Raw genomic sequence first — 10,441 nt, 5'->3', positions numbered from 1 at the left:
AAATGCTTTCTGAAAATTCAAAATAAGTCTAAGGCAGCAGTGGGTTGTAGGAGCGACCATCACACTGATTTGTGGCAAGTTCCACCAAGCTGTTTGTAGGCAACCATTGCCTTTGGGGAGGATGAGAAAAACAACCGTTCAGAGAGGCAGGCCACAGTTGGAGAAACGCTGGACCTTATTGGCTCCGAGCTGCATGAAAAGCTTTTAATTAGTGGCTGTTACGATTTTCTATTGTTGTCAGCATCTGTGTGAACTCAAAGGGCACTGGCTGCCCATATATGGGCAAGGATCCAGCTATGCCTGAATGATGTTCAGGGAGTGCTGATTGTAAACACGATCTGTCGACCCCCAAACATCTGACTGCAAAGAAGGTCTGGTAATTTTGCGCACAGCAGATTCAAAACTTGCAGTCCCATAAGATCCCACTGCCTTCTTTTCATTCTTTTTGGCCATAAAGGTGCTTTGCGCCCCGCTTTGTGGTACATGTGGAGTGATGCCAGAAAATAGGGGGGGGTATGTCTGTGCGTTAGAGAGAATGAGTGCAAGCAGATAGAATGCCTTTGCAACTACTACCCTGAGGTAATATGGCGTGATTACAGTAGAAAGGAGGATTCTTGTAATTTCTGAAAATGACTCTGTGACAGGCCATTCAACAGGGATCAATTATAGTTTAATAAAACTTTTGCTGATTCATTTCATTCATTAAAAACTTCTTGCAATACAGGGATGTTAATAGATGAAGAAAAAACTTGGGTTGCACTTGGTTTAATGAGTTGCACCCCCATTACACCCAGTGCTGATTGCCATGAGTGACAAAGATGTCTCGTCACTCTTTTTCCAGCATCCCACAACCTTGTTGACCTCGCAAACTGGGATGCTAGTGGCTACGGAAGGATTCATATTTTTATGCCAAATCTGAAAAGAGTGCAGTTTCAAAATTGCTTGAGAATTAAATTAGGCTGACAGCTGTGCTTCAGGGTTGGGGCTGCTGCAGGAGCCATTTTGGGCATGTGAGAGGGAACGTGAGGCATCTTAACTTCGACTCTGCAATGAGGTTTATCAATCTGCTGAAAATCCAAATTGAGCCCTTCTGTGCCAAAGGGAAGATCTGACTGTGTACCTGTGAAGCTTTAAACTCACCACACACCATGTGCAATTCAACTGTCAACTTCAAGGTAACGGGCAAGGGGAAAAAGAACAAACACGGCACACGGAAGCAACCTAAATTAAACAAGGTCTATATTAATTCTATTTTCTGATGTTTGATTATATTTGTTGTGGAAACATCAAGGAGAAATGTCTATCCAGCATGACTTTCTTCGGAACCAACATTAAAAGTGAAGGTAAAAGGGAAGGAAAAATATAATATTGATAAGACAAAAGGCTTTGCCGGCTGGTGGGAAATTTGCTCTAAAATCTGCCCTTAAAAAGAGTTTGCAAGCTTACATTCCAACATGACACTTTGCTATAAGACACTGTTTCTCAACCCTGTCCTCCACATTTACTAGCTTCCAGTACACCTGAGCCAATCAATGAAGAACACCGAATACCTGGTACAGTTGTCTTGCGAGCTGGGAGGAAGCAAAAATGTGTATTGCTGGGGATTCCTGAGGATTGGATTGAGAATTATGGCTATAAGAAATTGTCTTGGTCAGTTTAGTTATTTAAATATGGACTATGTTTTAAATTTTTTTTAGTTTCTTTCTGAAATAGGATTTTTTAAATAATATATTAGTTGAAATGCATGTCTGATATTAGCATTCATATTGCATATTGCTGAATCCTGAATCTCTGCTCCAAGTGCTTTTTAACAAGTCTTTTGAATCGGAGAAATGATTTGCTAAACGTGAATGACATTTATTGCTATTGTAATGACAGAGAAAATATAGGGCAAGTTGAAATGGTATCGTGTGCATGCTAATGGCTGCAGAGAGACAAGACTATCTGCAGTGGCCCTGCTAGGAGTCAGCAGAGCACCCATGAATATTTAATAGGATGCCATGTACTGACAGGGAATGAGGCACATTCTACACAGGTCGCTGTGTGGGCACAGAGGTCATGATCACAAGTGACAGTCTAACCTGTGGTCTCTGGAGGCATGTAGTAAGGGTAAATCCCCTGTCGTCACCAGTGGGGGAGCTGCTGTTCATTCATGTTCATGCTGGTCATCTTTCCTAAACAATAATGTAATGCTCATGATAGATATAATTAAATCATATGGGAACACAACCATGTTGGCACTGCAGGTCCACACTTTGATTACAATCATGTTTCTTCAATTTGTTTTTGCTTCCAGCCCTGTTGAATACTCAGGTGTCACATGACAGGGCCCCAAGGAGTTCACTGAAGTGCCGTGCTTTGGAGTGACCTAACAGTGACATTCACAGCTGCTGACATCTACCAATCTGACCAGCATAGTGGTGACCTCTCTCCTGCTTCACTTGATCCCACTTCATAACCTTCACTGGTCTCCTAGGAGCTTCCAGTGTTGCTTAGTCCAGTCACTCTTGGGACTTGCTAATTTCTACTCAGCTTGTTTGTGATCAAATAGTTTTGTCATTGGTTGTTTTTCTTTGTATCAATTTGTTGACTTATGTTGATGGTATGTCATTATCTGTCTTCCTGTGTCAAGCTTTATGCTTATTTATGGGCAGAGCTTGTCTGCCTGTAAACCTGCTCCGTGCTGATTTGTAGACTTGGACTTAACAAGGTTTTTGTCGGTTTGCTGTGGTCCGTGGCCGAAAACTAACATACTCATCTCAACTGCACTATGGGCACTATGAATTAAATTGATAAGTATGTGGGTTTTTATTTTTTTGTGTTTTGCTACAGACATTAATAGTCCACTATTAAAGTTATGCTAATTAGGCCTCATGTTCCGTAAAATATATCATCAAGCGCTATGCACTCCTTTTGTACTGTGTACTAAATGGGGAAAATAATCTATAAAGCACTAATGTTACAGAGGAAATGAAACACAAGCATGAAGTTTAATATGCTTAAAAAACTTAAAGTTAAATCGATTTGCAGAGACTCCTGTGAATGTTAAGGATCCTTGTCATCCTTCTCGAATATATGCTTAATGATTCTAACTCCATAAATTTGATTGCAGGATGCTGATGGCTTATTTTAAAACTTAAAATCGCAGTTTCCCTTTGCCCTCTCAACTCGGCAGACTGACTTGAAAACCTACCTTTGCCGGTCATTTGTTTCCTCTGCTGAAAGTGCTATTCCTGAGAAATTTGCGAGGCTAGTAGCAAATTGAAAGATAAGCAGCGGAAAAGGAATAGGTCTGTTTTAAACACGCAGCTCGTTTTATGAAGTGCTGCTTTTCCGACACACTCTCTTAATCTCTAAGCTTGATATATCACCCCACGTAGAAGTTTTAAATCGACGTGACCGCATTTCTGCAGATTCTTTAGTGTATTGTAGTCTTTTCCCCTCACTAAGGAGTTTATTATTCCCCAGATAATACAGGTTTTTGTAGCCCCCCTGCATACGGGCATAGCCGGTGTTTCACCTTCACAAGACCCGGACCCAGCCGAGAGGGTTACGCGCGTCATGGGTGAGCGCGCGGGACCGCTCGCGGCGCATTTCCCGCCGTCGTTTGCCGTCTCCATGGGGGCGCACCAGTTCGCACGAGTTGCGAAATGCTGGAGTGTGACACCAGGCTCGTGCGGGGAATCGCTGTGGCATGTACGTACATCGGCGTGTTAATGCATTCACTGAGAAATGACCGTTTGTCGCAAAAATGAGGTTTCGGCTCCACGGAAGGGTGAGATCCAGTCATGAAAAATTTCCAGCCAAAAAATTTTTTTTGTTTAGTTTTGTGGTGTACACATCGAGTTTCTGTTGTGAATCTGACCCATCTCCATATATTTTTTTTTGCGGGGGTGGCAGATAGTTTAAAGTTGAGGACATGAATCTGTTCTTGAAATAGTGCAGACTTAATCAGATTCAAAATATTTCTTTTATCTACAACGATACTATATATTTTTGTGAATTAGACAATGTGGCCACTGAGTTTTGAACTTTTCTCTTACAGTCCAAAAAGAAGACAACTCAACCTAACAACACCATCTAGGGGGTCATTGCTATTTGGGGAAATCATTGAAAATGAACCAAAATTGTTGAAAGTAAGTATTTGAAAAACACATTAGTAAATCTAGATTTGCACACGTTCGCTAACCTTCTCTAATACCAACGCTCTCACATTTAATCAAAAGTTAGGAGTGAAATTACCCTGCCTATTCCATTCATTGGATCTTGCTGTTCCACCTTTTCTGTACTCCATCTGTGGTTACACATAACAACGTGAAAGGGAATGATGAAGGGGAAAACTCCACCCCTTATGTCTGTGCATTGTTCAATAATTCTATATAACAGGGCACCTTGGTGGGTGTTATCCCTTATGCCTTAGTGTATGAAATACAAAGTGTGTTGTGTGAGCATGTGATCTGGTGGTAATGCGTGTGTCTCGCGGTCAATGTGTGAGACTGCTGGTGCTTATTCAGTGCAGGGTCACAGGGACCTGGGGCCCTTTTCCCAGGAACACAGCACAAAAGTCAGTAGGTTGCCCTCGACGAGATATTGGGATTTACAGGGCACACATAAGCGCACAGTCTGAATCAAAATCCTTTATTTACGATGCAAGGAATCTGTCCTTTTGCAGGTGACCGCAATGAACATACAACACGTACCCCATCCTGTCAACCGAGCTCTTGCAGGGAAGCACAGACCCAGAGATGCGGAACCAATTGATCTTTATTAGATCAATCAGGCAACGGGCTTTCACGGGGCGAGACGGATAGGATGGTCGTGATCGGAAACAAAGGTCAGAAGCCAGGGTGGTCAGTCCTACGGGCAGGCACGGGACACGAAGACACAGGGAAGGGGAGACGAGAGATCCTGGGACTGGTGGGGAAGGCAGGGCAGGAGGTTCAGGGTCGAGGGCTGGTCTGGGGAAGGAAGGTAAAGAGGGCAAGGTATACACAAAAGGTAGACGGAAGTGGTAGGAAATGAGGGAAAGACTACGGACAAGAAAGCGCTCGGTATTGCTATAGAACATAGGCAAATACTTCGCAACTCTAATTGCGTGTGACACGCTTATATAGTCTCCTGTCTTGGACCCAAATTGGACCTGTCCGTCGGTCTACGCCCTGGAGGCGTGACATATCCCACCCCAACAGAAAATTAAGCTAAATATGTTATAATAATTAGATGTAATAAGTTATATGTGTGAGAAGAGAAGCAGTTAAAAAGTGAGTAAAATTAGTAAATAATGCAAAAAGGTAAAATTACAAATAAGGCAAAGGAGTAGTATTGATAACTACAGTGAAATCTGTCCAGTGATTATGTGCTGTTAAAATGTATAGTATGTCCAGTGATTATGTGCTGTTAAAATGTAAGTGTAAATGTTCAGTTGGTCATGGAGGAGGGTGTGGGAAGTGCTCGATTTATGATGGCGATGGCCTGAGGAAAGAGGATGTGCAGGCGGTGATTTAGTCTTTAGGGTTCTTACTCAGCCTTTGCTGAGATGGGAGACGCTGGAAGTGGGCGTGGCCCGGATGGGAGGGGGCAGATGTGATTTTCGTTACCCTCCCGGATAAGTACAGGTCTTCGAGGGGGGAGCCAGCATCCCATGGCTTTCATCGCACCCTGGATAATGCCTTGCAGTTTCTGCTTAGAGTGTGATGATGCAGAACCCAAGCAGACGGAGGTGGAGGATGTGATGACTAATTCCATTATGGCTGTGACAGCTTTGTTAAGGGCTTGTTAAGCTCTTGCTGGAAGTAACTGCACTGTTGGGCCTTTCTGGTTACATTGGTGATGTTCGTGTCCCCCAGGTGCTGTTGGATGGTGATGCCTATGAATTTTGAATGACTCAACTCTGCTGACTGTGGCGCCATGTATTTCCAATGGAGGTGGTGGGACGTGCTTTTTTCCTCAAATCGATAATTGTCTCAGCAGTTTCTGTGTGTTCAGCATTACTCCACACCATGACATCAGTCACCTTACTTCATCCCAATAAGTGGACTCATACCCTTTCAGATGACTCCAACCTGCCTGGTGTCATCTACAACCTTAAGAAGTTTGACAGAAGTGCTTTTTGAAGCACAGTCAGTAGTGTATGGGGTAAGGGAGAGAGTACATCTCCTTGTGGAAAGGAGTGCTTGAGAAGAGGGGCTCCGAGATGTGGGGTCTCACCTTAGCAACATTTGGATCCAGAAGTGGTATCTGAATGTAGGTTGGGAGGTATGATCAGGATCAGCTCCTGTTATAGTAATGTTTCCTGAGTGTCTGACCTGTTCATCATGGGGGGGGGGGGCACAGGTGCCTCACATGTGATGGGCGGTTCATGTCTCTTCTTACTGTGGCAGGAAATCTGGGTAATCAAGTAAAATAAGATCAAGAACTACTAAACAGTTGTTACCTGCGAATGGGTTGGCACCCTCTTCTGGTTTGTTCCCTGCTTTGCCCCCATAGCCTCTGGGATATGCCACAGAGCCTCTGCTGCCCTGAACAGGACAAGCGGTTACAGAAAATGGTTGGGTGGATGTTTGTGCTTGCCATCTTTTTAAATGTTTTTAATGACTTTTGACAAATCCTGAGGATGAAATATAGAAAAACTCTTAATGTCAGGTTACAGTGGGTCTTGCCTTTTTTGTTGGAGAATGGCAGTGTGGCACAGATTTCAGCATTCAAAATCTCATCAGCGTCTTTTCCAGTTAAGAGGGGCATTGACACTAAAGTAAACATAACTTTTAGCAAAACTGCAAGGGGCTTATTTCCCCCTATATGCATTTGAGCTCTTGGCTTAACCTTCAGCGACCTTTGCCAGAATGAATTTTAAGGACCTGCTGAGTTGAGCAATTGTCCTTTTGGCAAAGGTACTTTGAGACAACAGGGGTAAGGGCATCTGGGTTAATAACTGGGGAGTTACTTTTTATAATTCATTCGGGTTTTCATAAACATTTTTGTGTTTGTGTTTGATCAGTTTTATCTAAGCTGGCATTTAGATATGCAGGTAGTTTTCCAGAAAGCTGTACTTGTTTTGTAACCTTTGCAAGTGCTTTTGAGGATTTAATGTTTACATATTTCTCCCTGTTCTGCTTGATTCATTCTCTGGCCTCAAACTACCCGCCTCCACCATCACCCATCTTCCTAATGAGGGGGTGTGGCCTCATCCCGCCCTCTTCACTGTCTCCACTTAGATCTCTCTCATGGCAAGAATTCACAGGGACTGCAATGGGGTAAACATCTCAACACGTGAGGAGGCACAGTATTGATGCTAAGAGGTACAAATGCAATCTGACCTAAGAATGAAAGGAGGTGGGGACCAGGCAGGAAAAATCAAACCCGCATGTGACCTGCAATCAACAAGGAAGTCATGGCTGAACAAGGGTGCTTTTCCCATCATACCTCCATAAGCATGAATGAGCAGCTCATAAAATGAAAGGAATGTGTGATCTAGCATTAAAACTAACTTGGCAGTGGCCTTAATGAACTTATTGTCCATGCAGTTCTTCAGCCTATTAGTAAAACCAATTATGGGGAACCTCGCACTAGGCTGACTGAGCTTTTTTCCTTCTCCTGCCAATAATGAACTCAGTGTGGAACCTGATTTTAAAAGGACTGCATGGTCAGAACAAAATTCAATTGGTAGACCTAAGAGCTCCGCCCAACCCCCACATCCATGCTGTGCCAGGTCTGGTGTAACAGCCTAACACACCTGTTCCAGGTATTTATTGTTCTTGGTTTGCTTGGTTCAGGAGTGCTGGGAACTGGGTGGGACCAAAAATGGACTGTCTAGGGGTCACCAAGGACTCCGTTGGGAAAAATTGTGTTAGAGGAGCCGGTTTTGGAGGACACTGGAGCTGGGAAGCTGCAGATGAAGGGGAAGGCGAGCATTTTGGCCTTTCTGGTGTTTTAAGTGTAGATTTAGGAAATGAAGTACCTCCATAGTCTCCCATCAGCTAATGGCATTTCATTTCCAGATCTTCCCCATTTATATTTTGTGATATTTGAATGGGTCACCAGCCATTTTCCATTAGTGTTAGCATGTCCAGCTGATATCTTGGAATACAGGCAGTCCCCACATTATGAACGAGATTTGTTCCCTAAGTCTGTCTTTTGAGTGAAATTTGTAGGTAAGTCAGAACAATAATGATACTGTATATAGTGATAGTAATAATAATATTGAAATAATAAAAGTCCACATACCCCTTTCTAGCGACCTCTTGACCCCTTCAGACCTCCAGGCTGGTGGTAAGGCTCTCCTACTGGCATTGCAAGCAATCTTGCTTCCATTTCGAAGACGGGCATCATCCCAACTGACTGGAAAATGAGACTTGTTCCTGTCTGGTAAGGGAAGGATGATTACCTGAATTGTGGCAACTACAGGGGGATAATACTTATCTCTGTGTCCGGTAAGGTCCTTGCTAGGGTCATCCTCAACAGGATCCTTAATCACTTGCTCGCTACCAGCAACCAAAGCAGTCTGATTTTATGTCTAAGAAGTCTGCTATTGACAGCAGCCTGACAGTGAGATCAAGCACAAACGTGAATATCGGCAGTGTTTCTTTGCAGCCTTTGTCAGCTTTCATAAAGTGGTTAACTCAGTTGATCGAGCTGCCCTGTGGGACATCATGGCTGGACATCATGGCAGGTACACTGTGAATGCTGTTCAGAGTGAAAGCAGAACCTCTCAGTTTTTCTCAGTTGATTTTGGGGTTTGTCTCGCTCCTACTCTGTTCACTGCTTGCATAAATTGGGTGTGGGGCAGGGTCGTGGGGTCCAGCGGCTGTGGGGCATCTGTTGGTAAAGACAGTTTCACTGATCTTGACTTTGCTGATGATGATGTGATTATTGCAAAGTAAATGGATGCTCTAATTGGGGCTCTCAAGAGACTGAGAGAGTAGTCTGAGTGTCTGGGCTTGCAAGTGTCCTGGGTAAAAACCAAAATTCAGGCCTTTAATGACCTCTTGGTCACAGCCATCAGCAGAGTGTCTGTCTGCGGACAGAATGTCATCCGCGTCAAGAAGTTCACTTACCTCAGCAGTGACATTCATGTCCCTGGTGACTCTTCCTACGAAGTCTACAAATGGATTGAGAGAGCTTGGGGGGGGGGTCATGAGGTCACTGGAAAGAGATGTGTAGTAGTCCTGATATCTTTGTAAGAGGACGAAGGTCCAAGTCTTTAGAGTGCTGACGCTCCCTGTTTTGCTACGAGACATGGACACAATCCAGTGACCTGAGACGAAGACTGGGCTCCTTTCATACTGTGTCTCTTCGGCTCATTACTTGCATTGGGAGGGAGCATCAGTTATGGCACAACGACCATGTGGCATGATTCCCTGAAGGTGATGCGACTCTCAGGATCCTCATTGCTGAAGACCAGAGCAACTGGACCAAGCCAATGCCCATGTAACACCAGGCTGTGGTACATAGACGGCCATTTATGGAGGTTGGAATTGGAACACATGTCTGCCTTGGGGGTAGCCAACTGGGATCCCATGTTGTTTCATCATGGGTTGGGTTTGGCAATGGGCTGTACCAGTGCATGGTCCCCAACCTGACTTGACCTGATGATAAAAGTAACTGCATTCGGTACTGTACCTCAAGCCAACAAACTGCTGACATGACACAATGTTTTCATGAACCTAACAAAGAAGTGCTTGCATACTTTATTTTGAACCATTGTGTTTCACTCAAAATTTTTATATAAAAGACTTTATATGTAAGTACAAGTTATCCGTAACTTGGACATTCTTAATCCAGGGACTGCCTGCATTTATTCAATAAGGTACCAAAAAGGGGAGTATGGTTATTTTCTTCTTTGCCTTAATCGAATTGTTTGCAGGGCTTGAAGCGGTCATTCCCTCAGATTGCCTGATGTACAATAGGTATAGTAATTTAAGGGCCATAAAGACTTGTGTACCATATTATTAGTACACTGATTTGCCCATGCAGCAACAGGATATAAATATGGAGCTATTTATATTCAATGGGGCATGTGTTTGTAATATAAATGGTAATAATGTGTAACCTTCAATAGTGTGTAAAGCAGGGTGGGGGTTACAAGGAGCAGGGGTCCTGATCCACTTTAGAGACACACATGTAACACTTGCATCACAAGGTGGTACTCAGAGTATTGCCAGGGTTCTGGGGGTCTGAGTTTCTATTTAGAAAACCTCTCCGTGTCCGTTTGGTAAATGTCATGTGCAATATGAAGGGAGTGTCTTGTCACGGTTCTACAAATCGATGTCTGGGATTGGGTGGGACATTACCAGCACTTGAGATATGGGCAGCCTGTTGACATCGGACCCCCTGCTAGTCCAGCCTAAGATGCTTTTGTTCTTATCCATTGTGTTCTGAGTTTGTGTTTGAATAGTTTGCTGTGCATGTGAAGGCAGCTCTTTTGGGATGGATGCTTTGTAGC

The 10,441-nt window shown here is 43.7% G+C and overlaps 2 long non-coding RNA genes across 2 annotated transcripts; one reads left to right on the top strand and one right to left on the bottom strand.

Moving 5' to 3' along the window:
• Positions 1–1,235: 1,235 nt before the first annotated feature.
• LOC125704673 (uncharacterized) lies at positions 1,236–3,528 on the bottom strand. The gene is made up of 4 exons (XR_007381215.1): positions 3,194–3,528; positions 2,082–2,174; positions 1,551–1,607; positions 1,236–1,317 (listed from the first exon to the last, which is right to left on the bottom strand). It is a non-coding gene; the product is annotated as an uncharacterized LOC125704673 (long non-coding RNA).
• Positions 3,529–3,696: 168 nt separating this feature from the next.
• Positions 3,697–7,710, top strand: LOC125704680 (uncharacterized). Its single transcript, XR_007381216.1, has 4 exons — positions 3,697–3,775; positions 4,046–4,136; positions 4,673–4,834; positions 7,215–7,710. It is a non-coding gene; the product is annotated as an uncharacterized LOC125704680 (long non-coding RNA).
• Positions 7,711–10,441: the final 2,731 nt, after the last annotated feature.

The sequence above is a fragment of the Brienomyrus brachyistius genome, chromosome 1 (assembly GCF_023856365.1).
Source record: "Brienomyrus brachyistius isolate T26 chromosome 1, BBRACH_0.4, whole genome shotgun sequence".
Taxonomy (NCBI): Eukaryota; Metazoa; Chordata; class Actinopteri; order Osteoglossiformes; family Mormyridae; genus Brienomyrus; species Brienomyrus brachyistius.
This window is presented reverse-complemented; position numbering and strand designations above follow the sequence as displayed.